The sequence below is a fragment of the Dasypus novemcinctus genome, chromosome 23 (assembly GCF_030445035.2).
Source record: "Dasypus novemcinctus isolate mDasNov1 chromosome 23, mDasNov1.1.hap2, whole genome shotgun sequence".
Classification (NCBI taxonomy): domain Eukaryota; kingdom Metazoa; phylum Chordata; class Mammalia; order Cingulata; family Dasypodidae; genus Dasypus; species Dasypus novemcinctus.
Genome location: NC_080695.1, coordinates 69,183,550 through 69,206,944, shown reverse-complemented (window position 1 = coordinate 69,206,944; position 23,395 = coordinate 69,183,550). Strand labels below are relative to the sequence as shown.

At 42.7% G+C, this 23,395-nt stretch overlaps 1 protein-coding gene and 1 pseudogene across 2 annotated transcripts in view; one reads left to right on the top strand and one right to left on the bottom strand.

Annotated features, from left to right (window-relative positions):
- The window catches only part of ADCY9 (adenylate cyclase 9), a 144,168-nt gene that overhangs the window by 65,125 nt on the left and 55,648 nt on the right, over nucleotides 1-23,395 (bottom strand). The gene's annotated exons all lie outside the window — the stretch shown is intronic.
- LOC139437478 (large ribosomal subunit protein eL6 pseudogene) lies at nucleotides 18,413-19,313 on the top strand (annotated as a pseudogene).

The window sequence follows — 23,395 nt, the reverse complement described above, 5'->3', positions numbered from 1 at the left end:
GATTTTGCCACCTCACTAGCTATTAGTTAACACTCTGTGCCCCAGTTTACTCATCTGTAAAACTGAAACAACAGAAGTTCCTAGTTTACAGGGTTGTTGTGGAGCAGTAAATAATAGCTAAAAAATGATTAGAACAATGCCTGGCACATAGTAAGCACTCAGTAAATGTTAACCACTATCCACTAAGCTACCCCTAATCCATTATTATTATTCTACTATACTCGCCGTATGCTACCCTATTAAATAAACAGGGCTCTACACCCGACCCTGCTCTGTTAAAAAGTTTATTAGTATTTGGTCAATGGCTTGGATGAAGGCATGGAAAGGATGCTCATCAAATATGCAGATGAGCAGGGAGGAGCTGCAGACCCCACACCAACAAGGCACCAGTAACTCAGAGAAAAAGGGCTTGGGCTGCCATGGTTCCTGGTGACCCCACCTGACTTTTTGGGAGTAAAAGGAATGTGGCTGCTCTTCACTTCTGCTCTCCAAGTCTTGGGCAAATTGCCTCTTGTGGCCTGACCTCCCTACGTAGCTTCAGCTTAGCTAAAGTGACACAATATGAATTCACCGCGATTCACCTCGTCAGCCTGGCATACATATACACTCCTCTTTTTAACCAGACAGAGGTAAAATCAGGCTTCCACCTAATATAAAGGAACTAACACTCTCTCCCTGACTTATAAGTCCCTTTAAGCTCACTCCTCTTCTTGCCAAGTCATCTCCCCTCCCAGAGCCTGTGGAAGGAAGACAGCAATCTGAGCTAGGACTAGATGATGACCTTAAGGCTGCAGAATTGATGGAGCTGAGGTACAACCGTGAAGGTATACTGCTGGCCCTGCCAGCTGAAAGCAGACTGCTCCCGATGGTCTTTAATAAGAGAAGAAAAAAGCACTTGCCAGATCAGCGCTGCATGCCAGATGCCAGGAAAACCACATGTGGCACAGCAGCCACTGAAGTCACTCGTAGTTAAGTTTGCAATAACCCACGGTCATTCTCCAAGCACCACCGTCTCCTACACAGGTCAAACAGGCAGGGTGGATGGAGAAGTGGTGGACATCACCACCCTTCCATCTTTCAAGTCCTTGGTGGTGGCACTCATCTCTGAAATCCTTCCAGGAACATGATATTGCTTTTGGTTTACTATGTTGGAAGGTAGAAGCAGTTCCATCTACCTTAATTTAGCAGAATAGCCCTCACTCCATGGCTCAGAAAACCAATGCCAGAATTCTGAGGGTCTATTCAGTTCTGCAATCCAGAACTAGAGAAAGAAACACTGGATAGGTTATTATAGCAAATTAATTACTTAATATGTAATATTTGATACCATATATTATTACCTATTATATATTAAGTATTATTCTGATATTGGTAAGGGTAAGTTGACATATGTTTGGAATGTTGAATGCTTATACAGCCTCACCCAAAATCAAAAGTTAGCCATATTCATTTATTACACACAAAACCACAAAACAAGCACACGTGCATTCTCAGGTTTCCTTCCCAAGTCTGTGTGTGTGGGAGCCAATCACACACATGAAGAAAGAGAGGACAGGTAGCAGCTTATTGTCCATTGAGTCCTCGTTTCTTTCTTCCTTCGCAGGATCAAGACAATTTTGTCTTTCCTGATTTTCTTCTGATTTCATTTCCATGATTGCATCACTAGATCTCTAGCTTCCCAGGTCTTGGCTTTAGAGATTCCAAGGAAACCAAACCCTTTTGCGCTCACCAAACACATGCAGCTGCTCATAACTCACGATGTCAGGTGAGCACTCTCTATCTTCCACATCTCCCAGGAGAGTGGGTGCCATCCCTACACGGCCAGACTGCCTCACAAAGCAGTCCAGGAGATGGTGCTTTGGGCTGTGTCTGCTGATCATGTCGTAGTAAATGCTGGTCCTCACCAACTTCTTTAAGAATTCAGGAGTTTTGTGCATAATGCTTTAGACTAACCTAGTTCACATTTATCAGCTATCTTCAGGGGATTACACTACATTGAGAAGACGTATTCAAATGAGGACTATCAACTGGTGTTAGCAAGGTAAGAGTTTAAGGATTCTACTCATTTTTTAAACCTATGTAACTGCACAAACTTTATAGTACAAAGTCACCGAAGTGTCATTTGGAAAAGATGATCAGGAACGTCAGGTCTTACCACCACAAACCTGTTTTCCTCCCCCAGTTCACAGGGCAACATCATCCCCAATCATCCAAACCAGAAGCCTCCGAGTAACTTTATTCTCTTTCCTCTCCTTTACCATCAAGCCCTGACACACCAACTTATTGAATCTCTCACTTTCTTTCCACTACTCGAATGTTAATTTGTCCTGGGTACCAGCCAATACCTTCCAACCAGTCTGGAGGGTCCCAGTTTCTCTTCTTGCAATTCACCCTTGCACTGTCACTCAAGAAGCTTTCTCTAAAACCCCTGCTGGTTGCCCTCCTATATATACTTAAAAAAAAAAGAAAACAACTGCAACTAACATTTAGAGAACATTTACTGCATATCAGACACTGCACTAAGCATGTTAAACATGTATTATTGCAGTTAGCCCGACTGGTCCTAGGAAGTAGGTGCTATTAAAAATGATTGCAGGGAAGCGGCTGTGGCTCAATCAGCTGGGCTCCCGTCTACCACATGGGAAGCTCTTGTTCGCATCCCGGGGCCTCCTTGTGAAGGCAGGCTGGCCTGCACGCCGTGGAGTGCCGCCCGGCTCACAAGTGCCATGGAGAGCTGACTCAGTAAGGTGACGCAACAAAAAAGGGAAACAAGCAAAAAACAGAAGAGTGTGCAGCAAATGGACACAGAGAGCAGACAGTAAGCAACCCACATGGGGGGAGGGGAAATTAAATAAATACAGACACTGAAGAACACACAGCGAATGGACACAGAGAGCAGGCAGCACGCAAAAGCCACAAGGTGGGATAAAAAAAAAATTATTGCCACTAACAAAAAAGACGCAAGTAAATAAAATCAAGAATCAAGGGGCAAAGCTACAACTGACCCTAAGAAATAAAAAGGATCATAAGAGGATATTATGAAAAACTGTATACCAACAAACTAGGCAATCTAGATTAAATGGACAAATTCCTAGAAATTTGTCACAAACAACCTACACTGATGCTACAAGAAATATGAGAACTTGACAAACCAATCACATTTTAAAAGATTGAATCCATTATTAAAAATCTCCTAACAAAGAAAAGTCCAGCATCAGATGGCTTACAGGTCAAATCTACCAAGCATTTTAAGAAGAATTAACACAAATACTGTTTAAACCTTTCCAAAAAATTGAAGAGGAGGGAAAATTACCCAACACATTTATGAAGCCATCATCACCCTAATGCCAGAGCCAGATAAAGATACTACAAGAAAAGAAAATTACAGACCAATCTCTCTAAGACAGATGCAAGAATTCTAAACAAAATACTTGCAAATAGAATCCAACAGCATATCAAAAGACTTACATATTATGACCAAGTGGGATTATTCCTGGTATGCAAGGGTGGTTAACTTAAGAAAATCAATTAATATAATATACCACATTAACAAATTGAAGGGGAAAAAAGCACATGATCATCTCAATCGATGCAGAAAAGGCATTTGATAAAATCCAGTGTCCTTTTTTGATAAAAAAAAACATATCGAAAGATAGGAATAGAAGGAAAATTCCTCAATATGATAAAAAGCATAAATGAAAAACCCACAGCCAACATCCTACTCAAAGGGGAAAGGTTGAAAGCTTTCCCTCTAAGATTAGGAACAAGATAAGGATGTCCGCCGTTACCACTGTTACTCAACACTGTGCTAGAAGTTCTGCTAGAGCAATTAGACAAGAAAAAAAAAAAAAGACATCCAAATATGAAAAGAGGGAGTAAAACTCTCACAACTTGTGGATGACAAGATCCAATATTTAGAAAATTCTGAAGTGTCTACAACAAAGCTACCTGAGCTAATAAATGAGTTCAGCAAAGTGGCAGGATTCAAGATCAACGTGCAAAAATCAGTAATGTTTCTCTACACTAGTATTGAATAATCTGAGGAGGGAAACAGGGAAAAAATTCCACTTACAATAGCAACAAAAAGACTCAATTACCTAGGAATCAATGTAACCAAAGATGTATATGACCTATATGCAGAAAACTACAAAACAATGCTAAAAGAAATCAATGAAGACCTAAACAAATGGAAAGACATTCCATGTTGATCTATTGGAAGACTAAATATGGTGAAAATGTCAATCCTATCTAAACTGATCTATAGATTCAATGCAAGACCAATCAAAATTCCAAGAGCCTACTTTACAGAAATAGAAAATGCAATTACCAAATTCACCTGGAAGGGAAAGTACACCTGAACAGCCAAAACCATTCTAAAAATGAAGAGCTATGTGGGAGGAATTTCACTGCCTAACCTTGAAACATATTACAAAGCTACAGGGGTCAAAACAGCATGGTACTGGCATAAAAATAGACACATTGATTAGTGGAATAGAAATGAGAGTCCAGAGATAAACCCTCACCTCTATGGTCAACTGGTTTTTGACAAACCTACACATCATGTTGATGGGACAAAACAGTCTCTTCAACAAATGGTGCTGGGAGAACCGGATATACATAACCAAAAGAATGAAAGAGGACCCCTATCTCACTCCCTATATACAAGAATCAACTCTAACTGGACCAAAGACCTAAATATAAAAGCCAGTACCATAAAACTACCATAAAAAAATTTAAGAAAAAATCTTAAAGATCTTGCAAGAGGTGGTGGTTTCTTGGACCTTACACCCAAAACATGAGCAACAAAAGAAAAAACAGAAGACTTCCTCAAAATTAACACTTTAGCACCTCAAAGGACTTTGTCAAAATGGTGAGAAGGCAGCCAACTGAATAGGAGAAAATATTTGGAAATCACATATCCAATAAGGGTTTAATATTCATGATATATAAAAAGATGCTACAACTCAACAAAAAGCAAACAACCTATTAGAAAATGGGCAAAAGATTTAAAAAGACATTTGTCCAAAGAAGAAACACAAATGGCAAAAAAAAAAAAAAAAAAAAAAAACCTACATGAAAAAATGTTCAACTTCTCTAGAAATTAGGGAAATGCAAATCAAAGCTACAGAGATATATTTCATACCTATTAGAATGGCCACTATTAAAAAGACAGAACTACAAAGTTTGGAGAGGATGTGGAGAGATAGGAACATTTATTTACTATTGGTGGATATGTAGAATGGTACAGCCACTGTGGAGGACTGTTTGGCAGTTTCTAAAGAAGCTGAATACAGATTTGCCATGTGACCCAGCAATACCACTACTAGGTATAAACCCAGAAGAACCGAGAGCAATGACACACAGACATCTGCACACCTATGTTCATAGCAGCATAATTTACAATTGCCAAAAGTTGGAAATAACCCAGGTGTCTGTCCATCAACAGATAAATGTATAAAAAAACTGTAACATATTCACACTGTAGCAGTTTGATATGGTTATGAATTCCAAAAATAGATATTGGATTATGTTTATAATCTGGTCTGTACCTGCGCATGATTAAGTTATGATTAGGGCTTTGATTGAGCCACATCAGTAGGGTGTTGAGTCCCCACCCCTTGGTGGGTGGGGACTCACAGATAAAAGGCATGGCAAAGGACAGAGTTGAGGTTTTTGATGTTGGAGTTTTGATGTTGGAGTTTGATGCTGAAGCCTTAAGATGGAGCCCCAGGACGAAGGCTGAAATAGGAAACAGAAGCAAGCCCCAGGAAGAGAGGAACCCTGATTCCAGGAAAAAGAAAGCCCCAAGAAGAGAGGAACCCTGAACCCAGAGAGAAACAAGACCTTGGAAAAGAGGAACTCAGGAAGCCTGAACCCACACAGACATCGGCAGCCATCTTGGTCCAACACATGAAAATAGGCTTTAGTAAGGCAAGTAACTTATGCTTATGGCCTGGTATCTGTAAGCTCCTACTCCAAATAAATTACCCTTTATAAAAACCAACCAATTTCTGGCATCAGCGCCCCTTCGGCTGACTAATACACACACGATAGGATATTATGCTGCTGTAAGAAGAAATTAAATCGAAAAGCATATGGCAACATGGATGAACCTGGAGTACGTTATGTTGAGTGAAGTAAGCCAGACAGAAAAGGACAAAAACTGTATGTTTGCACTACTATGAGCTAAATATATTGTGTAATCTCATGGAGTTACTAACTTGAATATGCGTCACCAGAAATAGAATGAGGTTAGAGAATGGAAAGCTGAGGGTTAACTTGTACAGAATTGGTAAAAAGGATGTTATGTTTATCTTTGGAAATGAATAGAAAATGTGAAAGCCCATCATAGCGTTTGTAACTAGCAGTGCTGTTATGTGAGTAGGAAAGGGGGTTTAAAGGGAAAGTCTAAGATCATCTACGTTACTAAAAGGAAAGCTGAAAACGGTAACGGGACTGTACAGTACAGTAAAACCTCACGTGAAACATGAATATGGGTAATATCTCACATATAAGACCATTTTTCTTTGAAACTGAAAAAATATATGTTAATGTTATAAGACATTACTATCAGGCAAAAAACAACAACAAACGCCTTTACGCTAAGTGAAAAAAGCAGACACAAAGTACTACATATTGTATGATTCCATTTATATAAAATGTAACTATAAATCAATTTATAACGATGAAATTAGGTTAGCGGTTATGTAGGGCTGGGGAAGAACTGCAAAGGGCTGTGGAATTTTTCTTTTTGTAGTAACAAAATTGTTCTAAAATTTTTTGTGGTGATGAATGCACAACATTGTGATTATACTAAAAGCTGCTGATTACGCACTTTGGGTAGATCATATGGTATGTGAATATTTCTCAATAAAACTACTTAATAAATAAATGATTGTGCAAGAATAGTTAGAAATAGCAGTGATATATAGCAGGGGAAGCAAAGAGATCGAGGGTTAAAAAAGGTTTGTTCTTTGTTTATTATTATTGAAATAAGGAAAACACTCTATAACAACTAAAGTGATGAATGTACAACTATGTGATTATACCAAATACCACTGATTGTTCACTGTGGATGAATTGTATGCTTTATTAATACGTATCAATAAAACTGATTTGCTTAAAAATAATAAAATAAAAATATAAAGAAAAAAGTCATTGCTAATGGATTAAAACATGAGCTCTTACTGTGGCAAGCAGAGCCATTTACCCACCTTCCAGCCCCACCCTGTCTTCCCCTTCCCAAGGTATTTGCAGTGCTTTTTCTTCCCCTCCATCTCTCCTTCCCACTCTCCCTCCATCCCTTCATTTCTATCTTTCCCATTTTTACTTAATCAAGAAAGCCTCTACAGAAGGAAGGGACTTCTCAGGAACTCTTTTCCACTCTGGGTATCGCTGCTTTCAAGACAAATGCTTGGTGAAGTTGCAGAGCCAGACCGCATTTCCTGGTTTCTTCTTTACTTAAAAAGGAATGGCTGGCTCATGAAAATGACGTTCGTTAAACAAACACGTAAGGAGTGTCTACTGAGTGTAAAATATTGATTCTGGAAAAATAAAGTATTAAAACAAGTCTTTGTACCTAGTGATTGAACTGACCCTAGTAATTTTCATTTCCATTATCTCATTTGGCTTTCCAATGCGGGAAGTAAGGTGGCCTCCAATAGAGATGGGTGTACAGAGGCAGCACTGGCAGTCTCTTAAGCACAGAGTGTCAGTTTTAAGCCGGTGATAAATATCCATCCAAAATTTTAGGATGGAAAAGACCATGCAAGGTAAGGCAGAAAATCCAAGCTCAGTGAGTATCCTGGCATTCAGGATAAGCCACGGTTGTCAGACTTCCCAAGGAACAGCAGGTCCTACAAAAATCAAGCTTGCACAGAAGCTCACTGTCAGTAAAGCAACCCCCCCACACTCATAATTTTCTGTGTTTCCATCCTTACAGTTTCCTTCCAAAAAGAGACACTTTTCTCAGTTGTTAGAATTATTGCCAAACTCAAAGAAAACTAGATTTGCAATAGCATATAGCTCTGTATCATGAATAAAGTACTTAGCAAATCCCCTCTTTATATATCACCACTTTAACGTCAATGCTAGCACTGGAAGAAAAGAAAATGATGTGTCACGAAAAAGTTGATAATTCATGAGTTTAAACTAAAAATTTTTAATTTATCTGAATCCATTAATAAAAAGAAAAATGAAAATATACTACTCTCCCATTATTATTCGATTAGATTTTTTTAATAAACTGAATTCTTGAGATACTATACCTACTTACTTCTTTCTGAAAAATCCATTTTACACCATGACCTTAATCAGCCAGTTATGCTGAAATAGGATTTAATTTTAGATAAGTTCCCAGAGACATGCATTTACTTGCTGGCTGAAAAGAATTTCCTAGTTACCAGGATCTGTAAATATTAATTACCTGAAAGAGTAGGAATGAACACCTAGTTCTTGGAGCACAGTGTGATGCCAAAGAGCATGGAAAACTGAGCGGAAGGCCCAGCAGCCTCCTGGGTCAGCTCTGCGTGGAACGGCCCAGGGCAGCACAGGACGTGACTTTCCTAGCCGCACGTGCTTTTCCTGGGCTTCCTGGATACAACACAATTTGGACAATTCTACTTTGGGCCAGCTACTTACCAACCATACGCCTTTTGGCAAGTTACTTAACTTCTCAGAGCCTTATTTAGCTCTTTTTTAAAATAGGACTAAAACTATTAAAACTAACTCACAGAGTTGCTTTGAGAATGATAACATTTGTTAAATATGCATATGAAGTATTATTAGACAAAGGAATTTACTAATGGAACAAAAAATTTTTAAGAGCTTCTCTTATTTTCTAATAATCTGAAATATTTTACTCTTTGCCTAGAATTTTCTGTGCACTGCAGCAATGAGTACATTAAAAAAAAAGAAGTTCAAAGAACAATGTCATTCAATATCATTGTGATCTTGGACAGGGCACTAAAGTTCCATGGACCTCAGTTTCTTTCTTTTTAAAAACGGAGAGTTTGACTAGAATCATCTAAGCTACAAAGTGTCTTTTGTTCATTCTAAAATATTATGATTCATAAAATAAATAAAATTCCATGATTTGATGGAACCATTTTTATCCAAGATGTTTAGCTATACAGGGCAAAGGAAATCCAAAAAAGTGTTCCTGAATTGTAAGACATGGACTTCTTAGTCACGACCCTATGGAAACAAATCATTTAAAATCTAGTTACCAGGAAGTAGATGTGGCTCAAGTGATAAGGCCACTGCCTACCATATGCGAGGACCCAGGTTTGATCCCTGGGGCCTCCCGGTAAAAAAAGAAGAGAAAGTGTGCCTGTGTGGTGAGCCAGGGCCCACGCAAGTGAGTCATGCAGCAAGATGATGATGCAATAAAAGAGAGACAGGGAAATGGACTTGGCCCAGTGGTTAGGGCGTCCGTCTACCACATGGGAGGTCCGCAGTTCAAACCCCGGGCCTCCTTGACCCGTGTGCAGCTGGCCCATGCGCAGTGCTGACGCGCGCAAGGAGTGCCGTGCCACGCAGGGGTGTCCCCCGCGTGGGGGAGCCCCACGCACAAGGAGTGCGCCCGTGAGGAGAGCCGCCCAGGGCGAAAGAAAGTGCAGCCTGCCCAGGAATGGCGCCACCCACACTTCCCGTGCTGCTGACGACAACAGAAGCGGACAAAGAAACAAGACGCAGCAAATAGACACAGAGAATAGCCAACCGGGGGAGAGGGGGAATTAAAAATAAATAAATCTTTTTTTAAAAAAATAAAAGAGAGACAAGGGGAGAGTCAAGGTGAAGTGCAGCAGAGACCAGGAACTGAGGTGGCACAACTGACAGGGAACCTCTCCCCCTATCAGTGATCCCCAGGATCAAATTCCAGGAAATCCTAAAGGAGAAAGATGAGAAGAGAAGACAAAAAGAGAAACAGAAACAGATGATCACAGGGTGAATAGACACAGACAGCAAAAAAAACAGAGGGGGCGGAGGTGGGGAAAATAAATTTTTTAAAAAATCTACCAATAAATTCACAGTTTCGCATCAACACATATATTGCATTTAATCTTGAAAACAGAGGTTTACAGATGCTTTTCGCATAGGTCAGTTTTATCTCTGGTTACTCATAAATCCTGACATAAAAGGCTGATCTATTTTAAGACAAAGAGAGCAAGAAAATACCGTTCGTGAACCTTTTTTGCTCTTTGGCAATGTCTCTAGATGGAAAGCCCGCGTCTAGAGCCTCCCATTTTCAGGACCCAGCTCTGAGATGGCCCCAGCACCCTGGATAGGTGGGAAAACTCTCTCCATCCATCTTCTGTTGCCCCAGAACGATAAATCTTTCCCCAGAAAAGCATCCCTCGGTGACCACAAATTCCTTGAGGTGTAAGACTGTCCTGCTTCGTGTTGTTCATGAAACAAGTATGTGCTAAATATTTATTAAAATAAATTCATGTGAATTAACACAATGTCAGTGTAAGGACAAGTGCAAATTATGAAAGCATTATAAGTGACTCTGGACAAGATAGTGAATTGAAGAGACTCGCTCCATTTCAGAGTCTCTGAAAATATTTGAGGGGAAGTTAATAATAAGACCAAAATTAAAGTGATTATTTTAAAAAATTAAAGCCTAGGTAAGAACAGGCAGTCTGATCTCCGTTTGTATTAATGAGCAGTCAAACAATTTTGTCTCCCAATTCTCTCGACCGATCCTCAGGGGGGGGAAAATATACCCTGGATAATAACCAGCTTTGAAAACCCTTATGAATTTTCAATCCATGTTAATGATAAAGAAACTGAGGTTAAACTCTAAGCAACTACTCAAGGTCACATAATTAATAAGTGGCAGGGCTTAGCACAGAACGACAGTGCATGCATTTTCCCTATATTCCCCAAGTTTATATTAATCAGTATTTCTGTGCAGATCCATGTGTGAGCACTGCTACAATTTTCACATTAGCTTTTGTAAATAAAAATGCAAATTATATCAGCCAGCAAACTCTGTTCCCTGGGTGCATCTGTGTGCATATGTGTATATGTTTTAAGCATTCTTAGATGAAGAATCCAACAATATTTTCAACTCATCCAGAAGGAATCATTAATTCCAAATGAGTAGGCTAGTAGTTATTTTCAAGGCAATGTTAAATGTGTATACTTTGTGAAAAACTTGACGCTAGCTGCATTACAGCCTTTTAATTCAAATCTAGTAACTGTGCCCATCTATCGGAGCTCTGAAGAAGATCCACCAAATCTCCAGCCTGGAATATACCGGGAATGAGGTCGCCAGATGGCAGGTAAGACAGCCCTTTAGAGACAGCTAAATAAAAGGGAAGAGTCCGCCTCCTTGGAACTCTAAAGGCCGACAGAGGCTGGAGAAGGACCGTATAAACAATGAATGGAGGGGAGGGGGAAATCCCACCCCAAGGAGGTGGGGCACAGCAAGGTGGGTTTGCAGTCCAGATCACCGCCCCATCCCAAGCTCAGATGGTCAGAGGCAGGGCAGTGGCCTGCAGCCTGGTACCCTGCACCAAGGACGCTGACCAGGGCCGCCCAGGCTTGGGGTCCCATGGCACCCAGACCACGGCAGCCCAGCACCGGGCGCACGCACAGGCTCCCAGCGGCCCCCGGAAAACAGAGCAATGCAGGGCACGTCCGACACGCCGGGCACATGCACGGCAGGGGCCACAGTTGCTGGTGCAGATAAAGGAAAATGCTGGGGGTCTGTGAACCTCAACCCCATTTGGCTCTGGAGGTCGGAATCCCCTAACACAAAGTTACTGGAGACAGAAAAGCTGCATAGAAGGGGGAAGCTGAGCCGCTGGGCAGCAGTGTGGACTCAGGGCCCAGAGCCCAGGGAGGGAGGTGAACACATCACAGCTGCCAGGAGGAAAATTCGTTTAAAACCAGCAACAGAGAAGTGAATGTGGCTCAAGTGATAGAGCTTCTGCCTACCATATGGGAGGACCTGAGATTGATCCCTGGGGCCTCCTGGTGAAAAAGGAGAGAAAGCGAGCCCGCGCGGTGAGCCAGGGCCCGCGCGAGTGCCCACGTGGTGCGCCAGTGCCTCCACAAGTGAGTCACACAGCAAGATGATGACGCATCAAAAGAGAGACAAGGGGAGAGTCAAGGTGAAGCGCAGTAGAAACCAGGCACTGAGGTGGCACAACTGACAGGGAACCTCTCCATATCAGAGGTCTCCAGGACCGAATCCTGGTGAATCCTAGAGGAGAGAAAATGAGGAGAGAAGACAACACAGACAGCAAAAACAGCAGGGTGGGAGGAGAGGAAGGGGGGCGGGGAATAAATAAATCTTTAAAAAAAACAAACAAAAAACAGAACCGGCCCAGGACTCCCAGAGGAGGGACAGAGGAAACAAAGTCTTTTCCTCAAGAGGAAACAGTTGCACATTCTTGAAAGATACGCACATGCCCAGGTGAAGAGGCAGCTGCAGAAAGAGCTGAGAAAAACTGAACTGTTAATGGGTTAACTACGAGCTGCTCTAAAGTTTTGATAAATACTGGACCAAGCATTGGTGATGAGCCTTAACACACACCCAATGTACAGCAAAACGTTAGACAAGAGGGAGAAACTGACGTCCAGAGTTAGCACGTCAAAATGATCTGGTAGGTGGGCAAAGCAGAGGTAGGGGTGCTGCCAGAGCAACCCGGGCAAGAGACTGGAGGCTCGATTCCCCCCAAGTCCCTTACAGACTTTGCTCACGGCGTCACAAAATGGCAGCGTATTTTGAGCAACAAGAGAAAAGGTCTTTGTTTCTTCAATTAACTCTCATCCCTCAATATTTTATTTCTGTTGTTTCAATTACAGATTTCTCTCCGACCTATTCCTAAGCCCCTCTTACCTAGCTGGCAACGAGCCCCCTTAGGCCACAGCGATTCTCGAGTGCGCACATGCCACCTTCCTGCCCTGAGCCCACCCTCACCCACGTGGGCCTTGACATGCCACCCTCCCTCTGGGAGACCCAAGGACTCAGTTCTCCATTTCATTCATCCCCAAAAGAAACAGGTCTGAGGCTCAGAAGGGGGCTAGAGAAAGATCTTTTCATTACTGTCTGTTTCCTGTCGGCTTTGGGGAAAAAGCAAACACCCAATAATCAGAAATTGTCCGGCAGACATAAGAGAAATTTAATTAATCATAAATACTATTTCAAATTTATATCTGCACTGTTGTTTTAAAACTAGCTAACACCAATGACATTAAAATGAAGCCTCAGTTAAAGTAACTACGTATTGTTCAAATTTCAATGACTTCTTAGTTCGACAATGAAAAACAATCCTAAACTTTTTACCTACACTTACTAGGAAACACAACAGTTTATTCCTTTGTCATGGTTTCCCTCCTTTTGTAGTTTACATAATTCCTCTTTGTTCAACAAATGGCAGTACGATATTAAGATGACATTTATCATGAAAAGGGATCCATTAAAACCTACCTAAAAATAAAGTAACTCTGCAACTCCTGTATTTGAAAGGAGGCCTGGGCGAGGTGACAAGTGGGTGTGCACACGGTTTAGAATTGCTTAGACTGGCGCCTCCATCTCAAAGCAGAGCTAAATGGTGACCCAAGAACACCACTACGTCCAGCTCCCTGCTTTCCTAAGGGCTGCCCATTACTGCCCTTCCTCGATGAAGTAGGGAGTCCTTGAAGTTAGAAAACACGTATGACTATTCACTGCTCTCGCTTTCAGAGTTTAACTCAGGGTCTTGCGTAGAGTAAGTGTTCAATAAACATTGGGCTGGCCAATGTGTTGGTTAGTGTTCCCACCAACGACACTCAGGTGGGTTATTCCAGCCCCCAGACCACTCAGAATCCCAAGATTCTCAAGAAGCCACCTGGGCAGGGCCTTAGCTCACTCGGTGGAGAGGGCCTGGTAATGTTCCAATCAAACTAAATCCCTCCTCTCCAGATGATGACTCAAAGCCCAAGAAAGTGAACAGCAAGTTCCTAGGGCCATCAGGACTTGGAATGACCAAAGGTCCTGCATCAGTCAAGATTAAGTAAGGAAAAGAGGCGCCAGTGACCACAGATGGGAAAGAGTTTACATACAGGGAATTAAAGGGCTGGGGAGCTACGACTGGGAACCACTAGAAGAAGCAAGTGACTCAATAGCTTGCCTGGAAGCCACAGCAAACGGAAATTTCATGGACAGCTGCAGCAGTTTGAGATTGTTTATGAATTCCAAACATAGATATTGGATTGTGTTTGTGAACTGGTTTGTTCCCCTGGGCATATTAGATTGGACTGGATTTAGAGGTTTCACTTTTACTTGATTGAATAATAATTAAGGCTTTGATTGGGTCAGGAAGTAGGCTGTTGAGTCCCCACCCCCTTGGTGGGTGGAGACTCACAGAGAAAATGACATGGCAGAGGAGAAAGTTAGAGTTTTAATACTGGAGCCCCGGGAAGTAAGTACACAGGGAAGCAGATAGGTGAGGAGAGAGAGAAGGCCCCATTCATACCGCAGAGGCCCTGGGAAGAGAGATGAGCCAGTCACCTAACAGTCTACAGCTGGTCTTGTAGAGCGAGCAGTGCAGTCGAGCCCAAAGAGAAACAAGTCCCGGGAGAGACACAAGACTTGTCCCAGCCTACAGCTGATATTGGAAGAAGCTGGGGCCATGGAGCCTTAAGAGGAAGGGGAAGTCTGAACCTTTGCAGACGTCGGCAGCCGTCTTGCTGCAACAAGTGGCAGAAGACTCTGGTGAGGGAAGTAACTTAGTTAGGCTTTATGGTCTGGTAACTGTGAGCTCCTACCCCAAATAAATTACCCTTTATAAAAGCCAAGATTTCTGTTATTTTGCATCAGCACCCTTTGGTTGACTAATACAACAGCCACTGCCAAGCTCACCCAGAAGCTAGGAAGAACCTCACATCTGCTACCTGCCACATGTTTACTCAAAACTGCCACTACAAGACGACGGTGTCTTCTTCCCGCCTGCTATTCTCGATGGAGAATCTGCCCTGAGACCACACAGAAAAAGGGATTCTGGGAAATATGGTCCTAGGCTCCTTCCCTGGATTGAAGGTAAATCAGAATGGGGCAGCGCCCATACCCAGCTGGCAACAGATAATCAGGCACAGGTGCCCATCTCTGCTGACAAACACAATGCTCCAGGGTCCTTAGATCAGATCAGACCCAAGCCAGTCCCAAGAATTTTGGCTAATAAAATATTGAACACCTTCTGCCAGGTTCTCATCAAAAATAATCACTGGAATGTCAACTTAGACCTCTGTATTCAACTCTTTAAGCCAGAGTGAAACCAGATCTTACTTCTGGGCTATACGACAGAGCCATAATAGTGACACTGCAAAAAGACACTCCAACCAGCTCCCCTCAAACTTCCTATCCTGCTCTTCCAATCACTTTCCTCTCTATGGTCCTTCTACCAAACAGAGACAGCTGAGTCTTCAAAGTGTCAAAACTTTCTGGTTTGATTTAGAAATATCACTAAGGATGACCTTCTTCTCCACTTATGTCGGATGTGTTATTTCCTTTAGGCTATTATTATAAAGGATTATCCCTAAATTAAGGACTTTGTAAGGCAAGAGTGTATATATAAAAATATGAATATTACTTGTTGACACAGGCTGGCAGGAGTCTGCCCACTGCTGGGGGCGTGGCTGGGGGGAGGGGACTCTTGTCTGTCAGTCTGTTTGGGCCAAGGCGTAAGGCCAAGGCCTCAATGACCCATGGGTTCTTACACTGGAGAAGGCAGGTACAACCAGGGTAAGGCAGAAGGCTAAAATAAACCATACTGGATTATAATTGGAAAGATCATGGTTTTGATAGATATAGGTATAGAAATATAAATCCATGTGTGTAAACGTGCATATATGTACATACCTGTGTGTGTGCATGCACACGTGGATGGGGTACATCCACTTTTCCCAACTCTGTCCCCTGAGAAGGTCTAGAAGCCACGATACCCAGTAACAACAAATAGAGTGTTCAGATCTTGGTTTCCAAAACACATTCTCCACTAAATGGAACCAAGGCTTATTGGAGAAGTGGCTGATTACAGGGTTCGGGCAAGGAAAGTTCAAGATGAGCCTGGGCCATGCTGTACCAAAAAGTAAGGAATCTCTCAAAGAGTGATATGGACATGTTAAAAAGACACAGGATCCAGCATCAAGGGGCTCCCACTGGCCAAATCTGGAACAATCTAAGCATCAACATAAATAATCACTGTAGTGGATTATAAACCAATGAATAAAATAGGAATCTATGAGAGGGAGGGAGGCAGGAAGGAAGGAAGGAAAAGGGAAAGTTTGCCTTATACTGGGATGCTGACTAATAAATGTAGAAGAAAGGATACAACTAGAAAATCACCATTTGGAAATAATCATAGTAATTGATTCAGGCAAGAATCATCAAAAGATGCTAAAACTAGTGGGTGAAAGTTTAATGAGGGATAGGATATTTACATATTCTCAAATTATCTCATCACAAAATACTTAATACTTTTTAATTAATAAGTATAAATGCTAATTAATTAATTTTGCTGTGAAGAAACCTGGTCGACACCTTCTGAACCAATAGATATAAGTTAACATCTCTAGAAAAGAGAAGAAAAAAATTTGTGCTCCTCCTTCTACAATGAACTTAGAAAATACAGCACCGCTTCTGCGGTCTTCCTGCCAAAACCACATAACCTGAATCCAATCAGGAGGAAGATTCACACAAGTCCAAACGGAGAGGCAGTCAAAAAAGGAACTGGCTGGTTCTCTTCAAAAATATCAAGGTCATGAAAGACAAACACTAAGTAACTGTTCCAGGTTGAAGGAGACTGAAGAGCCACGGAAACTAAATGCAGTGTGTTCCTCAACCGACTACTGGGTCAAATGGCAAAATAGGAAGGAGAGCTATGGATTAGACACTGGATGGATTCAGCAACAATTTTCTTCATTTCAGTGGGTATATGGGTATACAGAAGTGTGTCCCTGCTTTCAGAAAATACACACAGAAATATTTCACATCTGAAATCTATTCTCAAAGAGATCTGGAAAAAAGAAGAGTATGTGTATGGGGGGTTGTGTGTGGAGAGAGAGAGAAAGATAAATGTAGCACAATGCGTGGAAGATATTTGGGAGCTCTTTGCATATTTTGAAACTTTTCTGTAAGTCTGAAATTACCTCAAAATTAAAAGATAACAATAGTTTCATTCAACCAAGACGTTGGTGTAAGATGCTGCAGGAGACATGCAGACATGTGACAATTAGCAAAAACTGGAAGATCTGTCTTCCTCAGAATCCTGGAAAACAGTTAAAGGGTTGCAGTAAAATGTTGTGTACATGTGTTTAAAATGCAGCTCTAAAAACAGCAAGAGGGAAGAGGATGTGGCTCAAGCGATTGAGCTCCGGCCTACCACATGGGAGGTCCCGGATTTGGTTCCCACTGCCTCCTAAAGAAGACGAGCAAGGCAGTGAGCTGACGCAACAAGCTGATGCAACAAAGAGACACAAGAAGGAAAACACACTGAGAGAAACAGCAAAGCAGGGAGCTGAGGTAGCTCAAGCGAATAGGCACCTCCCTCCCACATAGGAGGTCCCAGGTTTGGTTCCAGTGACTCCAAAAAGAAGACAAGCACACAACAGACAGACACAGCAAGTGCAAACAACAAGCTCCTGGCCCCCTTACGGGCCCTTCCCCCACCCCTCTCTCCCTGGCACGATGTGAAGCCAGCCTGCACTCCCACAGGGGGTCCCTGGCCCTGAGAGGAGCAAGCAGGATAACCACTACCTGTATACTGAGGTACCCACAGTCCCTGCCAATCTAGCAGGTAGCAGCCTGAGAGACTGAATCAGGAAACTCCCCTCTGGCTCAGGCTCTTAGAATTTGCCCTGCAGGCAGAAGTTGCTTGCAGACTGCTAAGACAGTGTAAGAAAACAATTCAGTCCAAGCAGCCTGGGACAAAGAATTAACTGGTTTAAGGCATGGGATAAAGCAGCCGGAAGGAGAGAAAGTCTACGTTACAGGGAATAGAAAGGACATCTGGCTTCCGGTACATGGGGGATTTCCTAAGGCTACAAGCAAGCGCAAGAAGCTGCTTACATTAAAAAGACGACACTGCACTTCTTCTGCCATGGGCTGATCTTGATAGAAGGAGGTCTAACTCTAAAAGACAGCACCAGCCAAAGGAGAACTGGTTTGCAAAGACTGGAAAGGCATTTTTGCATTTGTTTGTCTGTGTTAAGTTACTGGAACTTAAGGAAATCTCTCAAATTACTAGCTGGATGCAGGAACAGACAGCTCAGGGACGAAATCCCAGAATAAACACTTTAAAATATAAAAAGGTACAGTGTGTAACAAAAGAGTACAAGAAACATGAAATGATGGCCTATCCACAGGAATAAGATAAAAATCCAGAAACTAGTAACAAAGAAGACCAGTCAGCTCTTTCCCATCTTGCAAGATGGCGGGTGAAAAAGCCGAGAAGCCGGCAGGCACTAAAGAGAAGAAACCTGAAGCTAAGAAGGCTGATGCCAGTGGCAAGGTTGAGAAGAGTAGCCCAAGACCAAAAAGCTCAAGAAAGGGAAACCTCACTGCAGCCGAAATCCAGTCCTGGTCAGGGGAATTGGCAGATATTCCTGATCTGCAATGTATTCCAGAAAGGCCATGTACAAGAAGAAGTACTCAGCAGCTAAATCCAGGATTGAAAAGAAAAAGGAGAAAGTTCTTGCTACTGTCACAAAACCCGTTGATGGTGACAAAAATGGAGGTACACAAGTGGTTAAACTTCACAAAATGCCTAGATATTATCCTACTGAAGATGTCCCTCAAAAGCTGTTGAGCCATGGCAAAAAACCCTTCAGTCGGCACATGCGAAAGCTGCGATTCAGCATCAGTCCCAGGACTGTTCTGATCATCCTCACTGGTCGCCACAGGGGCAAGAGAGTGGTTTTTCCTGAAGCAGCTGAGCAGTGCCTTGTTACTTGTGACTGGACCCCTGGTCCTCAATTGAGTTCCTCTGCGTAGAACACACCAGAAATTTGTTATTGCCACTTCCACCAAAACTGACACAAATGGTGTGAAAATCCCAAAGCATCTCACTGATGCTTACTTCAAGAAGCAGCAGCTGCGTAAGCCCAGACACCAGGAAGGTGAGATCTTCGACACAGAGAAAGAGAAATATGATCTTACAGAGCAGCGCAAGATTGATCAGAAAGCTGTGGACTCACAACTTATGTCAAAAATCAAAACTGTTCCTCAACTCCAAGGCTACCTGCGTTCTGTGTTCTCTCTCACAAATGGAGTTCATCCTCACAAATTGCAAAACTTGCAAAAAAACCTAATTAAATAACTGGTATATTAAAAAAAAGAAAAAAAAAGACGAGTCAAAGATTTTTTAAAATGATCCTTGATATGCTCAAGGAGATAAAGGAAAACATGGAGAAAGAACTAAAGGATATTAGGAAATCAAAAAGTGAACAGTATGAGAACCTCCATAAAGAGAAAGAAATTTTGAAAAGGAACCAAACTGAAATACCGGAATTGAAGGCCATACTAACTGAAATGAAAAATTCTTTAGGGGATTTCAATAGCAGATTGGAGCTGGCAGAAGAAAGAATCGGTGAACTCAAAGACAAGACAACTGAAATTATTCAGGCTGAGAAACAGAAAGAATAAAAAATGACGTGAGTTAGAGCCTAAGAGGCCCAAGGAACGCCACCAAGCAGACCAATACTAAACAAACACACACACTCTATGGAAGTCCCAGAAGGAGGAGGAAGAGAGAAAGGGGCAGAAGGAATATTCAAAGAAGTAATGGTAGAAAACTCCCCCAGTTTAACAAAAGACATAAATATGCACACTGAGAAGCCCAATGAACCCCAAATAGGGTAAACTCTTAGAGAACCATGCCCAGACACACAGTAGTTGAAGTGTCAAATGCCAAGGACAAGGAGAGAGTTCTGAAAGCCACAAGAGAAAGCAACGTTACATATAAGGGAATCTCAATGAGATTAAGTGCCAATTGTTCATCGGAAACCATGGAGGCAAGAAAGCAGTGAGAGAATGATCTAAAGTGCTGAAAGAAAACAATTGCCAACCAAGGACTTTATATCCAGCAAGAAAGTCTTTTAGAAATGAGGTAAAGAGTTAGTTAGACATTCCTAGACAAACCAAAGCTGAGGGAGTACATCACCACTAAAACTGCCCTGCAAGCAATGCTAAAGGGGTTCTTCAGACTGAAAGGAAAGGAACTAGACAGTGGACCAATGCAGCATAAAAAAATAAAGATCTCTGGTAAAGGTAACCGTATGGGTAACTATAAAAGCCAGTACTGTTGTATTTTGTTTTTCATATGTAAACCCACTTTTTACTTGTTACAGTTTTTAAAATTTAAATGCATGAAAAGTAATGACAAGGGAGCAGATGTGGCTCAAGCAATTGAGCACCTGCTTCCCACATGGGAGATCCCAGATTCAATCCCCGGTGCCTCCTAAACACAAAAGTAACAACAAGCAAACAACGAAACAGCCAACTCAGGGGAGCTGATGTGGCTTAGTGGTTGAGTGCCGGCTTCCCACACACAAGGTCCCAGGTTTAATCCCCAGTCCTAGTACCTCCAAAAAAACAAACAACAACAACAACAAAACAACAAAGTAACAATAAATCTATGGTTTGGGACATACAATATATAGAGATACAACAAAAAGTGGGGGACAAAGAGTTTAGGAACAGTATAAATGTATATTATTGAAGTTAAGTTGGTATCAAATCAAATGTGATTGTTCTAAATGTGGGAATTAAGGCTTCAGCATCAAACTCCAACATCAAAAACCTTCAACTTTGTCCTTTGCCATGCCTTTTATCTATGAGTCCCCACCCACTAAGGGGTGGGGACTTAACACCTTAATGCTGTGACCCAATCAAAGCCCTGATCATAACGCAATCACGCCCAGTAACAGATCAGATTACAAACATAATCCAGTATTTCTTTTTGGAATTCATCAATAATATCAAACTGCTACAATGGTTAAGGGAGGAGCTATTCTAAGCACCTGCAACATGCCTAGCACCAGGTTCAGCTTTTACCCATGTACCCCAGTTCATCTTCATAAACAGCTGAAGTCAACCAAATCAACTCCACTGTACAGGAAATGGAGGTAACACTCAGGAGCACATTTCCCAAAGTCATACTCAGGAAAGAGCAGTGCCAGCTTCCAAACCACTCAGCTCTTGAGCTCGTGTTCCATCATGGAAACCAACAAAGATGATCATCATTCCCTGCAACTGGGGTGACTTGAAGGAGGCAGGTGAGCACGACGATCTTAATTCTGAAAGGCCCTGCTTTCCTCCCCCCGGCACACACTCACGGCTGTGATCCTTGAGTCTGAGCCTGGCGCTGGCAGGTGTGGTGAGCAAACACTGGCCAAGTTGCTCGTGGGGCCAATGGTGAGCAGGGCTGGTGGGTGCTCCAGATGCCCCACTAACCAGTCCTCATTATGCACAAGGGAGTGACTCCTAAGATAATCAGCTTGGTAAGACAATGAGAGAGAAACACCTTAGTGGTTGCTCCCTATTTTTTTTCTTTTTAAGATTTATTTTTTATTTATTTCTCTCCCCTTCCCCGCCCCACCTGCCCCCCCAGTTGTCTGCTGTGTCCATTCGCTGTGTGTTTTGTGTCTGCATGTATTCTTGTCAGCGGCATCTAGAATCTGTGTCTCTTTTTGTTGCATCATCTTGCTGCGTCAGCTCTCCGTGTGGGCGGCGCCACTCCTGGGTAGGCTGCACCTCTTCGCGCTGGGCGGCTCTCCTGACGGGGCGCACTCCTTGCGTGTGGGGCTCCCCTACGCGGGGGACATCCCTGCGTGGCCCAGCACTCCTTGCACACATTAGCACTGCGCGTGGACCAGCTCATCACACAAGTCAGGAAGCCCTGGGTTTGAACCACGGACCTCCCATGTGGCAGGCGGATGCCCTATACTTGGGCCAAATCCGCTTTCCCCTCCTTTTTTTTTTAAAGAGATTGCTTATTTATTTATTTATTTATCCCCACCCCCATGTTGTTTTTGCACTCGCTGTCTGCTCTCTGTGCATTCTTCTGTGTCTGCTTGTCTTCTCTTTAGGCTGCACTGGGAACAGATCCCGAGACCTTCTGGAATGGGAGAGAGGCACTCAATTTCTTGTGCCACTTCAGCTCCCTGTCTGCTGCATCTCTTATTGTCTCTCCTCTGTGTCTCTTTTTGTTACATCAACTTGCTGTACTAGCTCTCTGCATGGGCCAGCACTCCCCATGGGCCAGACTGCCTTTCACCAGGAGGCCCCAGGAATCGAACCCTGGACCTCCTATACAGTAGGCAGGAGCCCAATCACTTGAGCCACATCCGTTTCCCGCTCCCTGACTTTAGATCCTAGATCCTTTAGATACTAAACAGCGTCTGGTCATCAGTGACAAGAACCACACCACCACCAACTTCTTGAGGGAAAGCCTATGCCATTTATCTCGGAGCCTGCCTCCTCCCAGGGCCATGTTTAGTCCCTCAGATACTAGGTGCTCAGTAAGTACATGCTAGATGTAAGTTACTTGTAACAGGCTGGGGGTTCCCCTCAAAAACATGTCACAAGTGAAAAAAATTAAGTAAATTAAAATAAAAACAATACCAAAAAAAGGAACAAAAAACTTAAAAAAAAAAAACACAAAAATTAAATTTTTTTAAATCAAACTCACATTCCCAAGAACCTCAGAATGGGACCTGATTTGGAAGGAGGGTCCCTGCAGGTGTAACTAGATTAAGGTGGGCCCTAAATCCAATGAGAGTGTCCTTATAAGAGCTGGAGTACACGGCCACAGGAAGACGGAGGCAGAGAGTGGAGGGATGCGGCCACAAGCAAGGAGCGCCAGGGATGGCTGGAGGCGCTGGAAGCTCAGGGAGGAGCACGGGCTGGTTCCTCCCTCACAGCCTCCAGGAGGAGCCAGCCGACGACACCGTGGTTTCAGATTTCTGGCCTCCTGATCTGCGAGGACAGAAGCTCCTGCCATCCCAAGCCACCCCGTTTGCGGTTGCTTGTGACAGCAGTCCTAGGAAACTGATCTGCTAGTTAGAGGATCCTTAAGATGGCGTTTCCTACAGCACGAAACTCTCCCGACGCGTATTATCGTAACTGAGGCGAACCACTTGAACTTGTGCAGAGTTCAGCTGAATGAGTCTGAGCATCTTCCGGTACATGATGTCTAGTCGCAGTTTCTGGAATACACGAAGCTGCTCCTAATAAACCGCACTGTTAACTATGGAAACAGTCAGATATAACTAAGGTCCTGTGGTGGCGTTCTTTTAAGAGACAAACTGATTTTTCCATTGCTGACAACTAGATGAATGGCGCAGTTTTAGATGTTTTGACATGTTACAATCTGCAATGAAACTATCCTGGAATAGAGGC